Source organism: Saimiri boliviensis, chromosome 1 (assembly GCF_048565385.1).
Source record: "Saimiri boliviensis isolate mSaiBol1 chromosome 1, mSaiBol1.pri, whole genome shotgun sequence".
NCBI classification, from domain to species: Eukaryota; Metazoa; Chordata; class Mammalia; order Primates; family Cebidae; genus Saimiri; species Saimiri boliviensis.
In genome coordinates, this window is record NC_133449.1 from 43838817 (window position 1) to 43861048 (window position 22232).

The 22232-nt window shown below is 38.3% G+C and overlaps 1 protein-coding gene across 3 annotated transcripts in view; it reads left to right on the forward strand.

The window, feature by feature from the left end:
- The window catches only part of PPM1B (protein phosphatase, Mg2+/Mn2+ dependent 1B), a 77738-nt gene that overhangs the window by 13057 nt on the left and 42449 nt on the right, over nt 1-22232 (forward strand). The window contains exon 2 of one of the 3 annotated variants that reach the window (XM_074396683.1): nt 2100-2221. The exons of the other annotated variants lie outside the window; for them this stretch is intronic. The gene's annotated coding sequence lies outside the window, so the exon portion shown is untranslated. The remainder of the gene's footprint in view (nt 1-2099; nt 2222-22232) is intronic. 3 annotated transcript variants of the gene reach the window in all.

The window sequence follows — 22232 nt, forward strand, 5'->3', positions numbered from 1 at the left end:
GTATTTCTTTGAGATTTTGTTTAAAATCTCAAACTTCTTAAAACAGTTTCTTCTCAAAACAGTTTAAGAAGACAAAAATTATTTTTTTGTCTTCTTAAACTGTTAAGTTAGATCTAATGATAGATAAATTTAGGTTAACCATTTTGGCCAGCATAGTTTATAGGTGATACTGCTTCATGTTATATCAGAGGCACAAAATGCCTGACTTTTTTTTTGAGACAAAGTCTCACTGTGTCGCCCAGAGTGGAGTGCAGTGGCACAATCTCAGCTCACTGCAACTTCTGCCACCCAGGTTCAAGCGATTCTCCTGCCTCAGCCTCCCGAGTAGCTGGGATTACAGGCCCCTGCCACCACCCCTGGCTAATTTTTGTAGTTTTTTAGTAGAGACAGGGTTTCACTGTCTTGACCAGGCTGATCTTGAACTCCTGACCTCAGGTAATCTACCCGCCTCTGCCTACCAAAGTGGTGGAATTACAGGTGTGAGCCACCATGCCCAGCCAGTGCCTTTTACATTAATAGTGGTGCTAAGTTTGATCACTGGGTTAAGGATGGTGGTAACTGCTAGCTATTTCTGTGGAGCAGGAACATTTTCTTTGTTGTAATTATCAGATGATCATGACATATATTGTTACTATGCAAATCCATTTCCCCTTTAGACTTTCACTTAATAGATTTACTAGTAACTTTTTTAAAGGTAGATCTAGACAAGTGTCATCAAACTATAACCTATCAGCCTAATTTGTCCCACTGCTTATTTTTGTAAAGTTTTATTGAAAGATAACCATGCTGATTTTGTCTATGGCTGCTTTCCCACTACTAAAGCAGAGTTGAGTACTTGAGAAAGGAACCATATGGCCTTGGAAACCCAAAAATAGTTACTCTTTTGACCCTGAAAGAGAAAGTTTGTTGAACCCTGATTTAGGATGTGTTTTGTTACCTTTTTCTCATTGTAGTGGTATACAATTGGTATTTATATATTTGGTGTTTATATTATTGGTGTTTACTGCATCTCCTGTACCCTGTTGTTATTCCAGGGACAGCTGCTTTTAACATTGTTAAAATTGTGCAGTTACTGCTTCATTATGTCCCCCAAACCATAAAGTATACCCAGTTAGTGCTATACGTAGTATGTAAAATCTTCTGTTAAAGGTTTGGAAATATTTCAGATGAGTTATAAATATAGAACACTGAAGTACCCACCACCCAGCTTAGTTTAGGTAGTTGAAGCTCTTCTATAATCTTCCTGAATTTCATCTCCTCTCTCTGCCACTATCCTAAATTTCATGCCTGCCTTATAGATACAATCTCCATACATGATCTGTTTCTAAATAACATATAGTACTATTTTAAGACTTTTATGTACATAATCATATACAGAAGGTTTTGTTTTTTTTTTTTTTTACAATTTGTTCTTGTCGCTTAATATTTTTGCAGTTCTTTTTTTGTTCTAGTTCCTTTTTTCCATAGTATTGCATATATGTTGCATGGTATTCCATTGTATGATTAGAACAGTTTTTTTGTTTTATTTTGTTTTGTTCTGTTTTGTTTTGTTTTTAAGTAAGATGGGATCTGGCTCTGTCACCCAGTCTAGAGTACAGTGGTGCAATCTTGGCTCACTGCAGCCTTGACTTCCCAGGCTCAAGTGATCCTCCCACCTCAGCCTCCCAAGTAGTTGGAACTACAGGCGTACATTAGCACATCTGGCTAATTTTTGTCTTTTTTTGTAGAGATGAGGTTTCACCATGTTGCCCAGGCTGGTCTCTAATTCCTGAGCTCAAGTGATCTGCCTGCCTTGGCCTCCTAAAGTGTTGTGATTACAGATGTGAGCCACCACATGGAACTAGAACACATTTTGTCTAGTCTTTTTTGGAAGGACATTTGAATTATTTTTGTAATTTTAAACAATGGTCTAAAACCATTTACATGCCATCTATATGTAAGAATTTCTTTAGGGAGTAGCATTGCTGAACTGTAGGCCATCCTCATCTTACAACCCTAACGAGATATTCAAAATTCTCACCAGTGTTGCTATACCAATTTATACTCCTATCAGTGGTGTATAAAAGTTTCTAGTTTTTTTCTTTTCTTTTCTTTTCGAGATGGAGTCTCGCTCTGTTGCCCAGGCTGTTGTACAATGGTATAATCTTGGCTCACTGCAACCTCTGCCTCCCCAGTTCAAGCGATTCTCCTGCCTCAGCCTCCTGAGTAGCTGGGATTACAGGTGCGTGCCACCAAACGTAACTAATTTTTGTGCTTTTAGTAGAGACGGGGTTTCACAATGTTGGTCAGGCTGGTCTCAAACTCCTGACCTCGTGATCTGCCTGCCTCAGCCACTCGAAGTGCTAGGATTACAGGTGTGAGCCAATGCGTCCAGCCAAAAGTTTCTGTTGTTTTATTTCAGTGCTGTCCTATATAAATATACTATAATTTAGATTTTTCTAGTAGCCACATTAGTAAAAAGAAACAGGCAGAGTTAATTTTAATAATGTATTTTATTTAATCCAGTATTTCCAAAACGATTCAGTATGTAAACAATGAAGTTAATTCGATATTTTGCATTCTTTTAAAAATATTAAATGATATGATTTGCTTGTGTCCCCAGCCAAATCTCTAAAATTGCTGGAAATCAAGGACTGATTATACTAATAAATGTTACAGTGGATAAATTGAATTCCCAGGTGTTATGGGAGAAACCCCATGGGATGTAATTGAATCACGGGGGCAGGTCTTTCCTGTGCTGTTCTCATGATAGTAAGTTTCATGAGATCTGGTTTTATAATTGTGAGTGTCCCTGCACAAGCTCTCTTTGCCTGCTGCCATCCATGAAAGATGTGACTTGCTCCTCCTTGCCTTCCGCAGTAATCACATGGAACTGTACATCCATTAAACTTCTTTCTTTTGTAAATTGCTCAGTCCTGGATATGTCTTTATCAGCAGTGTGAAAACATACTAATACATTAAATATTTAAAATCCATTGTGTATTTTATACTTACAGTAAATCTCTATTTGCATTAACCTCGTTTAAAGTTCTTACTAGCCCCATGTGGTTAGTGGCTACTGTACCAGACAGCAAAAGCTCTATAATATTCTTGTCTGTGTTTGGTATTGAGAGGCTCTCTTTTTTTAATCTAAGGAAAGAGAAATGGTGTTTTATTGTGACTTTAATTTTGCATTTTCCTGTTAGTTTTCTTAATGACAATAAAATCTTACAGGCATAAATATGGAATCACTTTGCCATTAGAATGCAGGTGTTTATTTTGTTAATTGTGTTTAAGAGTTTTAGATATTAATTAGATAATGTGTCTATAAAATGATGGTGCTAATTAAATACTTTAACCTAGAGGCAACTCTAAAATATTCCCCAAAATGTGTATTTGGATTGAAGTGACTGCTTGGAAGGGTAGTACTTGAGTGGTAATTATGGGGGGTAGGGATAGGGCAGTTGCTAAATACTTAAGGCAAAAAGTCCTTTGTATGTATTTCTTTTCCTCCGCATATTGCTCCCTTTGTTCTACTTAATCTTGATCCTTCTTTCCTCAACCTAAATTTGGCTAAATGGATCTGACCTACAGCCAAAGATGTTCTCAAAAGTGGCTACAGGGCTAGACAGACTTGGGGAGTTGGAGATACTTTATGCATGTCTTCAGGAAACAGACCAAGTAATATAAATTCATTAGTATATCCTCTCTCCACAGTAAGTAGGTGTAATTGACTAGGTGCTTTAAATGAATCAGCAAAAGTAAAATTGCGGGAAATCAAGGACTGCTGGTACTTAATAAATCTTACAGTAGATAATAGAGGTTAATCAGCATTCCAATACATTTTTATATCTCTGCCAATTTAATGTTTCTGGGAATGTTGAAATAGCTGACTAGGACATTCTTTCTTGAAGAAGGATCTTTTTTAATTACAATTTTTTTTTTTTTTTTTTTTTTTGAGATAGTATCTCACTCTGTTGCCCAGGCTGGAGTGCAAGGCAATCATATCTCACTGCAGCCTCAAACTTCTGGACTTAAGCTATCCTTCTGCCTCAGCTTCCCGAGGAGCTTGGACTATAGGCATGGCTCACCATGCTTGGCTAAGAAGTGTCTTTTAAGTTAACATGTCTTTTATTTAGTACCTGCTAGATGCCAAGGCCACAAATTAGGATATGAGAGGAACGAAGACAGGCAAAACTGTTAAAAGAACCCAAATGATTCTCTATAGGAGTGGTGAGATGGTGGTGTGAAGAGTTGAGATGACGTCAAGGAGGAGGAAGTGTACTTTTTTTTTTTGGAGACAGGAAATTGCTCTGTTGCCCAGGTTAGAGTGCAGGTCGCAGGTCACAGCTCACTGCAGCCTCGCTCTTACAGGTTCAGGTGTGTGCCACCATACCTGGCCAATTTTTAAATTGTTTGTCGAGATGGAGTCTCACTATGTTGCTCAGGCTGGTTGGTCTGACTCCTGTGCTCAAGCAGTCTTCCCATTTTAACCTCCCAAAGTGCTGGGATTACAGACAGGCATGAGCCACCATACCCAGCCTAGGAAATAGTATTTCATAGGCACCTTGAAGGATTTGACTAGCTAAGTAAAGTAGAAAAAACTGAATGTGAGGTGGGAATGAGAATGATGAAGTTGGGCTGTGCAGAGCCTAGGCATGACAGATTCAAGAAGGTTCTTGATAAGGTTGTAAAAAACCACTTCATCTTTTAGGGACATTTAAAGTGTGTTTTAGGGAAATCAAGCTCATGATAATCTGCAGGTAGATTAGAGGAAGACGAGATTGAAGTCAGGGAGATCCACTAGGAAGAAGTTAGACAATCAATGCATTAGGTGATGATACTAAAAATTAGGATGGTATGATAAGAGAGACACTGAAAAAATTGATGGAACATAGTGATTTAGTGGTAGTTGAATATACATCGGAAGATTTATGGCTTCTGTCCTGGATTAATACAAGAGGAATGCTGTTACTAATACAAATAGGTAGGTAGATATATGAAGGTGGCTTAAGTGCAGAGATGAAGTTTTTTATTATGTTACGTTTAAGAGATGTAGCACAGCCAAGCTTTATGTTTAAAATCTAGACTAAAATTCATCTGAGAACTCAGTGTAGAGATGATAGCCTAAGCCATGAGATTGCATCAGAGGGCAGATACTATGTTTTGGGTTGAAGGTTAACTATTATTTTGGGACCCCACTTCCCTCTTTCAGAGGCTGCAGAAAAAAGAATAAAGGCAAATGATTTGAGAGTGAGTTGAAAGTCAGCACAAGTGTTGAGTTTCCAGAATGGAGGAGTTGTCAATCGTTTGAAGTGCCACAAAGTACCTTATTTTGAGAAGCCTCTTCTTAGGACTGATAGTTGGCTAATTCTACCCTACAGGACATCAGTGTTTGAGCTGTTTTGCCAGGAGTATTGGTGTTTTGGGTGCTGAAATGACTGTATATTATATCGTAAGAAACATTCTCTATGCACAGTAGTCCAGACATTTCGGAAATACTAGGATCATATTCCAGGGTAAAGTATGAAAGTACTTGAGGGTATTAGGACTATGACTGTACATTAGAATCACGTTCTGTCTCACTTCACTGCTTGTAAACGTATTAAAATGTCTGGACAATCAAACCTATAAATATCTGAAAGCTTGCTTTTCTGTTATCTGAATCTGTTTATCTTGGAGGGGGAAGAAAACAAAGAACAGCTAGAGGTCAAACCATGTAGCCCTGAACTTGTTTAATAAAATAAGTGTTTTTAAAATTTTAATGCTAATTGAAAAACCACTGGGAGTAGAAAGAGCAGTTATTTTATTCCTGGGCTGCTTTGTTGAAGTTGAAAAGGTGACTTCTCTCAATGTGTTGGAAATCAATTTTGTGGTAAAATAATTAAGCATTTTACATTTTGCAATTTTACATTTTCACCAGGCTGGAGGATAGTGGTGTGATCATGGCTCACTGCAGCCTCGACCGCCCAGGCTCAAGTGATCTTCCCACCTCAGTTTTGCGAGTAGCTGGAACTACAGATGTGCACCACCATGTCTGGATAATTTTTGTATTTTTTTAAAATGGGGCTCTCCCTATGTTTCCCAAGCTGGTCTTGAACTCCTGGGCTCAAGCAATCCTCCCACCTCAGTCTCCCAAAGTGTTGAGATTACTGGTGTGAGCCACTGCGCCCAGCCATAGTCTGATTTTCTTTCCCACATATGTAACTTGGTCTTTTTGTCTGAATGCTGAAAGGATTTTTTATTTTTTTTTGTTTTAAAGTCCAATAGCCTAACTAGAACATGTCTTAGTGTTGTCCTTTCTGGGTCTTTTTTTTTTTTTTTTTTTTTTTTCCCACTAGATACATGGTATGCCTTTTCAATATATTGTTTTATTTCAGGAAGATTTTCTGTTTTATTTTTAAAAATTGGCATGTATTAATAATTCTACGTATCTGTGGGGTACATAGTAATGTTTTGATACGTAGTGATCAGATTAAGGTAATTAGCATATCCATCATCCCAAACATTTATCATTTCATTGTGTTAGGGACATTTAGTATTCTCCTTCTAGCTATTTGCAACTATATATTATTGTTGACTGTAGTAATCTTACAGTGTCAGGAAAGTTTTCTTGACTCATAGTTTTTAGCATTTTTCTGTCACATTGCTTGGGTTTCCTTTTTTGGTGAAATTTTGTTTATGTTGAATGTTTTTTGTTCATCTTTTATGTCAATATCTCTTCCTCAAATCCTTTTCATCTTTTTTTCTTCTTTATAGAGGTGGACTCTCACTCTGTTGGCCAGGCTGGCCTGAAGCAGTCCTCCTGCCTCAGCCTCCTAAAGTGCTGAGATTATGGGTGTGAGCCACTGCGCTTGACTTATTATTTCCTTTTTGACTTAAAAATTTTTCTTTTCATGGTCTCGTTCTCATAAGACATTATCCATTATCTTTGTTCTTGTATTCTTCTCTAGTTTTGTTTTTTATTTCCGAAATGATTTTCTAATTTCTCATTCTTTCCTGAGTGTTCTTTCACTTAGGCATTTTCACGCTCCTGAGTTCTTTTTCATTTGTTCTTGGTTACCGAATATTTAGGTTTTCTCATTGTGATTTTTCTTTTTTTATTTTTCTCTTTTAGTTTGTTTTGGAAGAATAGGTTGTAGGTTTCCTCTGTTTTGTAGGCACTTTTTTCCTAGTGTGTTTTCTTTCACTCCAGGGGCTTTATTTCCCATATTCTCTTTTTTCTTATAATTATTTTATGTAGAATTGGACCATGATGTTTTCCTGAACTTTTAGGAAGGTGGGGGGTATGTGTGGATTTTTTTGTAATTTAGATTATCTTCTTAGCAGTTTTTCTTTAGTGTAGAGCTTTGTCTAACAAGGCAGCATTTATTTCAGATTCTGTAGAATGTAGATTGCTCCAGTGCTATCAGATCTTATTGTGTATTGGCCCTTTGCATGACCTCAGCAATTCTTCAGAATTCCCTTTTAGTTTTAGCTGTTACTAGATTGTCCTGTCACTCATTTCACTGAGTAGCTATTGGTGATGTTGGAGTTTCTCTCATCTCAGAATCTTCAGAAGCCTGTTTCCCTTCTGCTTTCTTTTGCACAAATGCTAATACCACTTGGGTCTTATAACAGTTTGTGGTTCATATAGGAATAATGAATAATACCTTTTTTGTTGGAGTGCCTTGTCTGGGGGAGGATATTAAAAAACCTGTGCTGCAACCACCACTACCATCTTAGAATTCTCTCCATGTGCATGCTCTTAACTGCTGCGCTGTATTACTTGCCAGGTAATATTTGATGAAATCAGGCCATTAAGATGAGGAATATCCATATTTTGCCTTGAATATTCTTCCTGTGTGGTTTTGGAAGCAAATATCTGCAAAGAGTAGGATAAGTAAGACAGAATAATAGGTATTTAACTGGTTGGATAGTCAGTCTCCAGAATCAAGGACAGCTGGATACTGGGATAAGGTTTACATAAGCTGTTAGGTAGGCCCGAATGACCTAAAACCAGAGGAAGCCAAAAGGCCTGCCTCATCACCACCCACTAAAGCCCAAAGCTTTAGCTTCTTTATTAAGTATTGAAGGGTATACCAGTGAGCCCCAGGAGGAAGAGAGAGAATAAGCCAGAGAGCTTTTTGACCCGATTAGGAGCCTGAAGATGAGATTTGGCTTTGGAATTGGACTGCATGGGTTAGTATGTTAGTTTTACCACTTGATAGTTGTGTGTCTTTGACAAGTTCTTAACCCCATTGTATGTTTCCTCATTTGTAATGTAGTGATTATAATAGTACCTTCCTCATAGGATTGCTGTGAAGATTAAATGAGTTCATGCCTGTAAATATGTTGAAACAATTCCCAGCACATAGGAAATGTTTGCTGTTCGAATAGTTATCCATCGGGGGTTCTTTTTAATAGGACATTTACCTATTAGCTGCATTTGAGACAGTTGATTACTTTCTCCTCTGTAAACATAGTTTTCTTTGTTGTCAGGGGTACCACACTCTTGGTTTTCCTCCCACAACCATGGTTGCTGATTCTCAGTAACCTTTACTGCATTTTTTTTCAACTCTTGACCTTTAAATGTTGGAGTGCTGAAGAACTTAGTTCTTTAGTGTCTTCTCTTTTTAAATTATATTTACTCTGTTCTCAAGGGGTTTAAATGGGGATTTAATTACCATATAAATGCCCCCAAATTTATGTCTTCATCTTTGATCCCACTCCCGAATGCTTTATTTCTAGATCCACCTGCCTGCACTCTCTCCACTGGATATGTAACAGGTATCTCTAACTGAACGTGTTCAAAACTGACTACTTGTTTTGGGGAGGTACATTATACCTCCCCTCTTCTCCCTTAAATTGCTGTTGGCACAGGCTAAATCAGGGATTTTTAAGCTGGAGCCCACAGACCCACATAGGGGTCTATCAATAAAATTCAGAAGGATCATGTTTTTTTTTTTTTTTTTTTTTTTTTTTTTTTTTAAGAAAAAAAGAATAATAAGAAAAAGAATAAAGAAGAGAAAGAAAGAGAAAGAGGAAGAGGGAGAGAGAATGGGGTATTGCTTTACTGCCCGGGCTAGAATGCAGTCTAAATATGGGTATGCCTATAATTGTCCTTAATAATGGAGACATGAAAGAAAATGAGGGAAGAGAATAACAAACAAGGAGCCAACCAACATTTCGTTTAAACTTCTAAGTTGATATGATGTGGTACTGATAAGAGTGTATGTTTTGTGTATTTAAACTGGAGAGTTCTATAAATGTTAATTACGTTTACTTGTTCCAGATCTGAGTTCAAGTCCTGGATATTGTTGTTAATTTTCTGTCTCATTGATCTGTCTAATATTAATGTTGAAGTCTCCCACTATTATTGTGTGGGAGTCTAAGTCTCCTTATTAGTCTTGTATATCTGGGTATTCCTGTATTGGGTGCGTATATATTTAGGATCTTTAGCTCTTCTTGTTGCGTTGATCCATTTATCATTATATAATGTCCTTCTTTGCTTCTTTTGATCTTTGTTGCTTTAAAGACTATTTTATCAGAGGCAAAAATTGTAACTTCTGCTTTTTTTAAATTTATTTTTGCTGTCTGGTTGGTAAATCTTTCTCCATTCCTTGTTTTGAGTCTTTGTGTATCCTTGAATGTGAGATGGGTCTGGATGCAGCATACCGATGGGTTTTAGTTTTTTATCCAAATTGCCTGTCTGTCTTTGAATTGGGAGATTTAGTCAATTTAAATTTAGAATTAATAATGATATATGTGAGTTTAATACTGCCATTTAATATTAGCTGGCTATTTTGCCCATTAGTTGATGTAAAATTCTTCATTATATTGATGCTCTTTACTTTTTGTTATTTTTTAGAAAGGCTGATACTGTTTGTTCCTTTCTATGTGTAGCAGTTCTTTTGGAAGCTCTTGTAAAGCAGGCCTGGTGGTGATGAAATCTCTGAGTACTTGGTTGTTCACAAAAAACTTTATTTTTCCTTCACTTATGAAGCTTAGTTTGGCGGGATGTGAAATTCTTGGTTGAAAGATCTTTTCTTTAAGGATGTTGAATATTGGTCTCCACTCTCTTCTGGCTTGTAGGGTTTCTGCTGAGAGATCTGCTGTAAGTCTGATAGGCTTCCCTTTGTGGGTAACCTGACCTTTCTCTCTGGCTGCCCTTAGTATTTTCTCCTTCATTTCAACCCTGGTGAATCTGACGATTATGTGCCTTTGAGTTGCTCTTCTTGAGGAATATCTCTGTGGTGTTCTCTGTATTACCTGAAGTTGAATATTATCCTGCATTACTAGGTTGGGAAAATTTTCCTGAATAATATCCTGAAGCATATTTTCCAGCTTGGATTCATTCTCTTCGTCACATTCAGGTACACCCATCAAGCGTAGATTAGGTCTTTTCACATAGTCCCGTATTTCTTGGAGATTTTGCTCATTCCTTTTTGTCCTTTTTTCTCTAATGTTGTCTTCTCGTTTTATTTCATTAAGTTGGTCTTCGACCTCTGATATCCTTTCTTCTGCTTGATAAATTCGGCTGTTAAAACTTGTGCATACTTCACGTAGTTCTCGTATTGTGTTTTTCAGCTCCATCAATTCACTTGTATTCCTCTCTAAATTGTGTATTCTTGTTAACATTTCGTCAAACCTTTTTTCAAAGTTCTTAGTTTCTTTGGATTGGGTTAGAACAAGTTCTTTTAATTCACAGAAGTTTTTTATTATCCACATTTTGAAGCCTGCTTCTGTAATTGGAACACACTCGTTCTCCATCAAGCCTTGTTCCGTTGCTGATGAGGAACAGTGATCCCCTGCTGAGGGAGAGGCATTCTGATTTTGGGTATTCTCAGCCTTTTTCAGCTGTTTTCTTCCCTTCGTTGTAGATTTATCCATCTGTGGTCTTTATAATTACCGTCTTTGTAATTGGGTTTCTGAGTGGACATCCAACTTACTGATTCTCAGCGCCGAAATCTGAGCAACCCATTGCGCCGACTAAATCAGCGTTAAGATTGATGGTGCTTTTCTGACTCTGCACCAAGAGCCGACGCTCTGCCAAGAGGCGCCGGCAAAACCGCCTCGCCGGTCACAAGAGTCATGCTGGCCACCTGTGGGGCTCCTCCGCTGGGAATCTCCTGGTGCGTGAGCAACAAGAATTCATGTGAAGGTGTGGCGTCCTCTCGTTCTTTGCACTTTCACTGGGAGCTACAATCCCGAGCTGCTAGTGATCAGCCATCTTGGATCTGTCTCCCAGATCATGTTTTTATTTTCACTAATCTCTAACTGAAATTTAACATTTTCTTCAATTATCAGTATAGTACCGCAATACTTTTTACTTATCTTCTTTAGAAATCAGATATTTCTATATCATGTTGTAGTTGTTGCAGGTATCTTAAAATATTATTAAAGTAACCACTACTTCATTATGACACTTATTAGACCTGCTACTAGATATTATTATTGTGCTAGTGAAGAAGACATATGTTACTATGTCAAGTTTTAAAAAATATTTTGATAATGACTTTAATATTGTTGGGTTTCATAGTAATCCTAATTATTGTATACATCTTATGCTTACCTTTGAAGATAGAAAGAGTCACACCGTTTTAAGTATTTCATTTGTACAAGCTTTTTTTCTTTTGAGACAGGGTCTCTCTCTGTCACCTAGGCTGGAGTGCATCTTGGCTCACTGCAACTTCTACTTCCTGGGCTCATGCAATCCTCCCACCTCAGCCTTCCAGGTAGCTGGGACTACAGGCACACACCACCATGCCCAGTTACTTTTTGAAGTTTTTTTTTAGAGTCAGGGTCTCACTATGTTGCCCAGCCTGGTCTCGAACTCCTGTACTCAGGCGTTCCACCTGCCTCTGCCTTCCAGAGTGCTGGGATTACAGGCATGAGCCACTGTGCCTGGCCTGATTTTTAACTAAAATGTTTATACAACTATTTAATGATTTTTAAAATTTAGACATTATCATTTGATTTTCTGCTTTGGAATATCAAAGGAATTTTCTGTGGTCTAGTTTGGTTGATGAAAAGTCTCGTGCAATTTGGATTCTTTTTGTGTAGATGACTTTCTAGCTCTATTCTTACTCCCAAAAGCTTAAAAAAAAATTAATTGTAGTATAAAAAGCATATAACATAACATTATCATCTTAACCATTTTTAAGTATACAGTTCATATCAGGCTATGGTTGCTACAAAAAAGAAAAAAGTGTACAGTTCAGTAGTGTTAAGTATATTCACATTATTGTGCAACAAATCTCCAGAACTTTTTCATCTTGCAAAACTGAAACTCTGTGTCCATTAAACAACAACTTCCCCATTCTCCTTCTACCCCCAGTCCACAGTAACTATGGTACCTATCATTCTACTTTCTGTTTCTATGAATTTGACTGTTTTAGATACCCCATATAAGTGGAATCATACAGGATTCATCTTTTTGTGACCAGCATGTTGTCCATGGTGTATGTAGCATGTGTCAGGATTTCCTTCACTTTTTTTTTTTAAAGACTGAATAATAATTCTTTCTATGTATATACTACATTTTGTTTATCCATTCATTTGTCATTGGATATTTGGGTTGCTTCTACCTCTTGGCTAGTATGCATAATATGGGTACTATGATCATGGGTGTACAAATAGAAATATCTCTTTGAGATTCCACTCTCAATTTTTTTGGATACATACACAGAAGTGGCATTGCTGGATCATATGGTTGTTATATTTATAATTTTTTGAGGAACTGCCATACTACTTCCAAAAGCTTTTAAGTTTCTTTTAATTCTGAAAGTCCATAATCTGTTTAAACATGGAATCTCTCCCCTACTCTGCCCCTCCACCAAGCAGTAGGCTTTGACTCTCAGTATTTGTATCTTCTCTCAGGTCTGACAAATTATTTTTGTTTTATCGTTTCTTTGATAATTTCATTTCTTCTATATTTCTGGAATATTTGTTTGGTCCAGCATTGCATTTCCTGGATTGAACCTCTGTGATGTTCACCTTTAAATTTTTAAAATTTGATATATAGTCCAGGAGATTGCTTTGGCTTACTTTAACTTCCAAAACGATCAAGAATTTTTTGGATTTTTGTTTGTTTGTTTTTTAAGAAGGGGGATGGATTGAGGCAGTCATGTTTAAAAATCTGAAAAGCTGCTCTTGTACTATGTTTCATTTTGTAATATCCTGCTATTTTATGGAAGCAAGATGAGGTATCTTTTTTAATCTCTGAGGATTCTGATTTAAAGGAAAAAATTCTCTTTTATTAAGTAGTTTTTTCCTTCTCTTCTCCACTGTTTATCCTGCCTTTAATGCTGCTGCTGCCTCTCTTTCTCTCTTTCTTTCGAGACTGGGTCTTGCTTTCTCGTTCAGGCTGGAGTGCAGCAGTACAATCATGGTTTACTGCAGCCTTGGCCTCCCAGGCTCAAGCAGTCCTCCCATCTCAGCCTCCTGAGTTGCTGGGATCACAGGCACATGCCAAAATGACTGGTTAATTTTTCAATTTGTCCTAGAGATGAGGTCTTGCTTTGTTCCCTAGGCCAGTCTTCAACTCCTGGCCTCAAGTAATCCTCCTGCCCCAGCCTTCCAAAGTGCTGGAATACAGGCATAAGCCACTATGCCCAGTCTGCCAACCTTCTTTTCTTCCTCCTCTCCCCTCTTTTTCTTTTCTTTCTTTTATGGGGATCACATAGCAACAGAGGAAGCAAAATAGAGAGAGGGAGGTGCCACCTTGGTTTCTGTTTGTTTGATTTGTTTGTTTGACAGGTTTTTGCTTTGTCACCCAGGCATTTCAGCCTCAACCTCCTGGGCTCAGGTAATCTTCTCACCTCAGTCTCCCGGGTAGCTGGGACTACAGACATGCCACCACCATATCTGGCTCATCTTTTTGTATTTTTTATAGAGATCAGGTTTCACCATGCTGCCCTGGCTGGTCTGAACTCTTGGGCTCAAGCAATCTACCTGCTTTAGCCTCCCAAAGTGGTGAGACTACAGGTGTAAACCACCATGCCCAGCCATACTTCCTTTCTTTCTTTACATGGCTGATTATCCTTGACTGTTCATACTTATTCTTAAATATGAATAGAGAATTCATCTTAAGTTTCTTGAGAAAAGAAAGAACACTTCTACTTTTTGTCTGTTTGAGGGGAGACTGGGGTTGATGGTTCTCCATCTTAGTTACACCTTCATTCTTATTCGCAGGCATGATCCTGTTTTACATCTGTGAACGTATATGTCTGAGTTCTCAACCTGTCTGGAATTCCCTCTACAGTTCTAACTTGCTAAGCTTCTGGTCCTTCCATTCTTTTTTATTTTTATTTATTTATTTTTGGGACAGAGTCTCTTTCTGTCGCCCAGGCTAAAGTGCATTGTGCCATCTCGGCTCACTGCAACCTCTGCCTCCCGGATTCAAGTAATTCTCCTGACTCAGCTTCCAAAGTAGCTGGGATCACAGGTACCTGCTGCCATGCCTGGCTAATTTTTTGTATTTTTAGTAGAGATGGATTTTCGCCATGTTTGCCAGACTGGTCTCAAACTCCTGACCTCAGGTGATCCAACTGCCTCGGCCTCCCAAAGTGCTGGGATTACAGGCATGAGCCACTGCTTCCTGTTCATTTTTTTTTTTTTTAAATTAATCACTGCTTTTGTCTGCTTGATAGCTTCCAAAGGTTTTGATATCTCTACTCATTGATGACATACCTCTTGCCCCCATTTCCTCCTAATTTTTCATTGTTTTATGTTTTATACCTTTTAAAATATTTTTCTTTACTAACATTTTGATGGAGTGTTGGAAGGAATTATAAATGGCTTTGTTCCATCTGTCTTGAACTAGAAACCCTTTTATCATATGGATTATATTGTATGAATGTGAATGATTGTTTTCATTACAAAATTATTATTATTATTTTTAAAGATGGGGTTTCACCATGATGGCCAGGCTGGTCTCGAACTTCTGACCTCAGATAATCTGCCCATCTCAGCCTCCCCAAGTGTTGGGATTACAGGCGTGAGCAACCGCGCCTGGCCTAGTATGTTTGATTTTTAGAAAATATTGAAACTTACATCTTTTTTTACTGTATCACTTTTGAAGCTTTTGTCCCCTTTGCTTGTTCTCTCTTTTTAAGGCTTTTTTTCCCCATTTCTTTTGAAAGTAATTTTAAAGAACTCTAAAAAAATTTAATAGGCAGATAAATTTAAATGAGTTGATCTTTTATTTGTAAGTGTTAGACCAGGCATCTGTTAAAACAGAAGCGACATTTATTTTGGCTAAACAGTTTCTGTTCTACATATGTGTTTACATAGCATTTTCACACTCCATAATTTGAACAGAGCAAATACCCATATTTTTGTTGACTAAGTTTTACTGTAATATTTGTTGAGGAAATGGGTATTAATGACCATTTAGTAGTAAAAGAAATTGTACACAATTATTGTATTGAAATGAGATTTTACTGAGACACGAACTTTTATATCATTGTGTGCCGCTTATTTGAATAGTCTTGCAGCATGAACATTTTTGATTCTTAACATAAAGATCCATGTTCTCATCACCAAGATTTAACAGACATTAGCATTTTGCTGTTTGCTTCAAACTGATCTCATAGAGAAATGTTAACCAACTTTAAATATTACCACTTCACTATTTCCCTAGAAGTAAGTACTTTCAAGTTAGTCTTGATAGTAGTATTATTTTTCATACTACTCAAGCATGTTTATAAATACTTTTGCTCCATATTTATGTATGTAAACTAATCTATTGCTTTGTAAATTTTATAACTTTGCATAAATGGCATCACACTGTGTGTATTCTTTTCCAGCTGCTTTTATTTTTTATCTATTCATGGTGATACAAGTAAATATAATCCATACTTTTAAATTCTGTAGAGAATTACATTGTATTACCATCATCGTATGCTTCAGCTTGTATATATATTAGATTTCTCTGGGTGGATCCTCTATAATCCACAGTTCCCTGGGAAATTATATGCATTTTTATTCTACCAGATTACATTTTGTAGATTTCTCATGCTGTTCTGGTTCCTAATTCTTTATGTGTGACTTATTTTTTTCCCTCTGGGAATTTTTTGGGTTTATCTTTAACACCAACGTTTTGAAATTTCACTTGCTTTGTGTGTTGGGGGGTGGGGTTCTACTTTCAATCTTGACACTTATGGTGTTTAGTTCTGGGAAACTTTTCTGAATCATTTCTTTGATAAATTCCTTCCCTTTCCTTTTCTTGTTCTTTCTGTAATAGCTATTAGTTTCAGGACTGACTCTGCAGCTTTCTTAGTTTTATTCTTTACTACTTTGAGTCTATTTGGTTTTTGTGAAGGAGGAGGGCTCTGGGGGATTTTACTTTGGATGTTTTTGTTTTTTCAGTTCGATTTTCTAATCTTTTATTGAAAATTTTCTCTTTTTTTTTTTTAAGATGGGGTTTCACCATGTTGGTCAGGCTGGTCTTGAACTCCCAACCTCAGGTGATCTGCCCACCTTGGCCTCCAAAGTGCTTCGATTACAGGCGTGAGCCACTATGCCCGGCCAATTTTCTGTCATTTTTACTATTTATTTTATTTTTGAGATAGAGTCTTGCTCTGTTGCCCAGGCTGGAGTGCAGTGGTGCAGTCTCAGCTCACTGCAACCTCCGTCTCCTGGTTGAAGTAATTCTCCTGCCTCAGTTTCCCGAGTAGCTGGGATTACAGGTGCCTGTAACCATGCCTGGCTAATTTTTGTATTTTTGGTAGAGGCAGGGTTTTGCCATGTTGGCCAGGCTGGTCTCCAACTCCTGACCTCAGGTGATCCGCCTGCCTCAGCTTCCCTGTGTGCTGGGATTACAGGCATGAGCCACCACACCTGGCCTATCATTTTTATTAAAAAAAATTTTTTTTAAACTTGACATTATAGTCTTACATATTTATTAGGTTTAAAATTATAACATATGTATGCAGTGTAAAATAGTTGAATCAAGCTAATGAACGTATCTGTCACCTTAAGTAATTATCATTTATTCCACCTGTCTAACCAAAACTTTCTATCCTTTGACCAGTATCTCCCCATTCTTTACCACCCTCCCAGCCTCTGGTATCTACCATTTTACTCTCTGCTTCTATGAGTTTGATTGTTGTAGATAAGACATGCAAGTGAGAATATACAATATTTGTTTTTCTATTCCTGGCTTATTTTACTTAGCATAATATCCTCCAGGTTCATCCATGTTGTTGTAAATGACAGAATTTCCTTCTTTTTTAAGGCTGAACAGTATTCCATTGCGTATATATACCATCTTTTCTTTATCCATTAATTCATTGATGGACACTTAGGTTGATTACGTAACTTAGTTTTGGTAATAATGCCACAGTGAACATGGGAGTGCAGATATTTCTTCCACATACTGAATTCAGTTCCTTAGGGTCGTATACCCAGAGGTGGGATTGCCAGATCATATGGCAGTTCTGGTTTTAGTTTTTTGAGGAAACACCAGATAGTTGTCCGTACTGACTGTGCTAATTTACATGTCCACCATTAGTGTACAAGGGTTCTCTTTTCTCCGCATCCTTACCTGTTATCTTTATCTTCCTAATAGTCATTCTGACAGGTGTGAGATGCTATGTTATTGTGGCTTTAATTTGTATTTCCCTGAAGATTAGTAGTGTTGAACATTTTTTTCACATATTTTTTGTCCATTTGTATGCCATTTTAATTTCAAAAAGCACTTTCCTCTGAATTTTTTTTTTAGAGACAGATTCTCACTCTGTCATCCAGGCTAAGTGCAGTGGTCCGTCACTACAGTCCTGAACTCCTGGGTCAAAGCAATCCTCCCATCCCAGTTGCCTAGTAGCTAGGACTACATGTGCTTGCTACTATACCCAGCTAATTAAATTCTTTTTTTTTTTTTTTTTTTTTTTGGAGACAGAGTCTTTATCTCTTCGCCAGTCTGGAGTGCAGTGGCACAATCTCGGCTCACTGCAACCTCCACCTCCCAGGTTCAAGCCATTCTCCTGCCTCAGCCTCCCAGCTAGCTGTGACTACAGGCCTGCAGCACCATGCTAAGCTAATATTTGTATTTTTTGTGGAGATGGGGTTTCACTGTGTTGGCCAGGCTGGTGTCAAGCTCCTGACCTCAGGTGATCCACCTACCTCGGCCTCCCAAAGTGCTGGGATTACAGGCGTGAGCCCCCATACCTGGCTTAAATTTTTTTTTTAAATAGAAACAGAGTTTCACTTTGTTGCCTAGGTTGGTCTCAAGCAATCCTTCGACCTTGAACTCCCAAAGCACTGGGATTGCAGACATGAACCACTGCACCACCCAGTTTTTTTTTTTTTTTTTTTTTTTTTGAGATAGAGTTTCGCTCTTGTTACCCAGGCTGGAGTGCAATGGCACAATCTCGGCTCACCGCAACCTCCGCCTCCTGGGTTCAGGCAATTCTCCTGCCTCAGCCTCCTGAGTAGCTGGGATTACAGGCACGCGCCACCATGCCCAGCTAATTTTTGTATTTTTAGTAGAGACGGGGTTTCACCATGTTGACCAGGAGGGTCTCGATCTCTTGACCTCGTGATCCACCCGCCTCGGCCTCCCAAAGTGCTGGGATTACAGGCTTGAGCCACCGCGCCCGGCCTTTTTTTTTTTTTTTTTTAAATATCTTTTTGTTCATGAATACAATACTCTTTTATTTCTCTTGAGGATTTTTTTCCCTAGTCCCTGCATGTTTTTTTTCTTCCGATTCCTTTTTCTTTGTTTGATTTATTTTGTTTTTCATGATGTATATATTTTTCCAGTATCTAGTAATCTTTGGATATCTCTTCATACTTAAGTGTTGCCCTGACAGCCTTGACAGGCATGTCATTTGATAGGCCTCACTGTAGGATGAATTTGCGGACTGAGCATTTTATGGAGTATTCCTTTGTGTAAGTAATCTGTAGATACTTTCTCTGGGACTATTGAATTTCCTCAGAGAGCAATAGAGCTGTTGCCTGCTTGTGGTTTCTTTGATTTCTGGGAGTTGGTAAAGAAGGCTGAGCATATCAGCTTTTATTTATAGTTTAAATCACTGGTTTTCAGTAAGGCTTTTTACTCTGCCCTTCAGCTAAATCTGCTATCTCTAAACCCAGAGTCCCTATAGTTCACCCTTTGCAAGATAAGCCTCCAGTCTTTTGCTTTTTTTTTTTTTTTTTTTTTTTTGAGACAGGGTCTCACTTTGTCGCCCAGGCTGGAGTGCAGTGGTGCGATCTTGACTCACTGCAACCTCTGCCTTCTGGGTTCGAGTGATTCTCCTGCTTCAGCCTCCTGAGTAGGTGGGATGACAGCTGAGTGCCACCACATCTGGCTAATTTTTGTATTTTTAGTAGAGACAGGGTTTCATTATGTTGGCCAGGCTGATCTTGAACTCCTGACCTCAGGTAATTCACCCACCTCTGCCTCTCAAAGTGCTGAGATTACAGGCATGAGCCACCTCACCTAGTCTTTTTTATTTTTTCCCAGGAGACAGGGTCTCACTTTGTCACCCAGGCTAGAGTACAGTGACATGATCATAGTTCACTACAGCCTCAACCTCTGGGGCTCAAGTGATCCTCCTGCCTCAGTCTCCCATATAGCTGGTGCTACAGGCATACACCATCATGCTGGGCTAATTTTTTCCCCCATTTTTTGGTAAAGATAGGATCTTGCTCTGTTGCGCAGGCTGGCCTTAGATTTCTAGCCTCCAGCGATCCTCCAAACCTAGGCACCCTGAAGTGCTTGGATTACAGGCATGAGCCACCATGCCTAGCCCAGACATGTATTAAAACTACCCGACAGGCCAGGTGTGGTGACTTAAACCTGTAATTCCAGTACTTTGGAGGTGGAAGGATTGCTGAAGGCCAGGAGTTCCAAGGCTGCAGTGAGCTATGATTGTACCACTGCACTCCAACCTAGGCGACAGAGTATTGTCTCTAAAAATAAAAAATATATGTCTGCAACCTGTTTACTAATCTTCTCCTTTGAGAAGTAGGGTCTACGTTCCTTTGTCTTGAATCTGAACAGGACTTAGTGACTTGCTTGTAACCAATAATGCAACAGAAGTGACTTCAGTAACCAATAATGCAACCCTCAGACTTCTGAGGGTTGGCCAGAAAAGGCCATGTAGCTTCTGCTTTGGTAACCTGGTGACATTTAAGAAGTCTGACAGTGTTGAAATCCTCAATCTGGAGAGGCCACATACAGATACTCCTTGGAACAGTCTCAGCTAAATTCCTAGGCGGCATCTCTAATCAGCTGCCAGTCATGTTAAGTGAGCTTTCAGGTGACCTTCTCCCCAGCCAGTTATTTGTATTCAATAATATGAGAAAGCTCAGGTGAGAACTGTCCAGTTGAGCCCTTACAATTAATGAGCCAATATTGATACAATGTTAACTAAAGCCCATCATTTATTTGCGTTTTCTGAGTTTTTACCTAATGGCCTTTTTCTGTCCGAGATCCCATTAAGGATGTACCAGCACCTTCCAAATGTTAGGAGGGAGCTAGCCATGCAGCTACGTAGGTGGAGGGATGAAAGTGATTCTAGGAAGAAAAGAGCAAATCCAAGGGTCTAGAGGTAGGAAACAAGTTTGGTATATTGGAGGAATAGAAAGAAGGCCACTGCAGCTAGAGAGCAGTAGGTCTAGTCATTTAGTCATCATGTCTCCTTATGCCCCTGTTGGCTGTGGCAGTTTCTCAGGCTTTCCTTGTTTTTTATCACCTTGACAATTTTGAGGAGTACTGCTTAGATATTTTGTAGGATATCCTTCTATTGGAGTTTCTCTGATGCTTTTCTGATTATTAGAATGGGGTTATTATGGATTTGGTTTTGGAGGAAGACCATTGAGGTAAAGTGCCTTTCTCATTACCAGGAATATGAACTGTCAATGTCAAGTTTGATTACCTGGCTGAGGTAATGTTTGTCAGGTTTCTCTACTGTAAAGTTACTCTCCCCCTTGTTTTCATTTTGTACTTTTTGAAAAGAAAATAACTGCCCAATTTTCCCCATATGGGTGGGAAGTTGTGCTTGACCTCTTTGAAGGTGGGAGATCTACATAAATTATTTGGCATTCTTCTGCATTGAAGATTTGTCTGGTACCCCCATTCATTTACATATTCAATCCTTTATTTTTATCAGCATGGACTCATGGATATTTTTACTATGGGTTATAATCCAATATTACATTATTTTGTTGCTCAGATTGTTTATCCATTAAAAAAGAAAATGTTTGATCTGTCATAGACCAAGAGTGGTTGTAACATCTCAGAAATAGAATCAATGGTTTAGAGTTTCCAATTATTATATAATCTTGGGATTTTTAGGATACTTCTAGCCACCTAGCATGATTGGCAAAATCATAGGTGGAGAGATTTTCCATAGCCAGACTACCTTGCTTCATCCAACACTGTACTTAGAATGACTTAACTGAGGCTTGCCTTTTACTTTTTCCATTTTTAAAATAAACTTTTAATGTTGAAATAATTTCAGATTTACAGAAAAGTTTGCAACGATAGTTCAGAGACTTCCCCATCTACCCCCTACCCAGTTTCCACTAACGTTAACTTCTTTTTTTTTTTTTTTTGAGACGGCTTGCTCTGTCACCTGTCACACTACTGGAGTGCAGTGGTATGATCAGGGCTCACTCTAGCCTCAACCTCCCAAGCTCAGGAGATCTCCCATCCCAGCCTCCTAAGTAAACCGGGCTACAGTCGTGCACCACCACGTCTGGCTAATTTTTTACTTTTTTGTAGAAATAGGGTCTCATTATTTTGCCCAGGCTGATCTCAAACTCCTGAGCCCAAGTGATCCTCCTACCTTGGCCTCCCAAAGTGTTGGGGTTACAGGTGTGAGCTACCACACCAGGCCTCTAATGTTAACTTTTTACATTTGCTGTAGTGCATTTATCAAAACTTTAAAAAAACTAACATTACTATCCTGTTAACTAAACTCCAGCTTTTGGATTTCACCAGTTTTTCTAGTAATTCTGTTTATCTGTGTCAGTATCCAATTAGGGATATGACATTGCATTTAGTATTCTTGCCTTTTAAACCCGTGAACATATATAACTATTATTTTTTAAAAGGAAGAAAAAAGCTTGTAATACATTAGCCAGAGTTTGAGACTGCGTGCTCTAGGCTAGTCTTAATTGGTTTGATTACTGATTTGCCACTAGTTTTGTTGTCTGGGTACCCTAGGTATCCCAGTTTTCTTAATGGTAAAATGAGAATGTAAATAGTGCTAACCTTACTAAGTTGTTACTAGAACTAAATGACATAGAGTATTTCAATA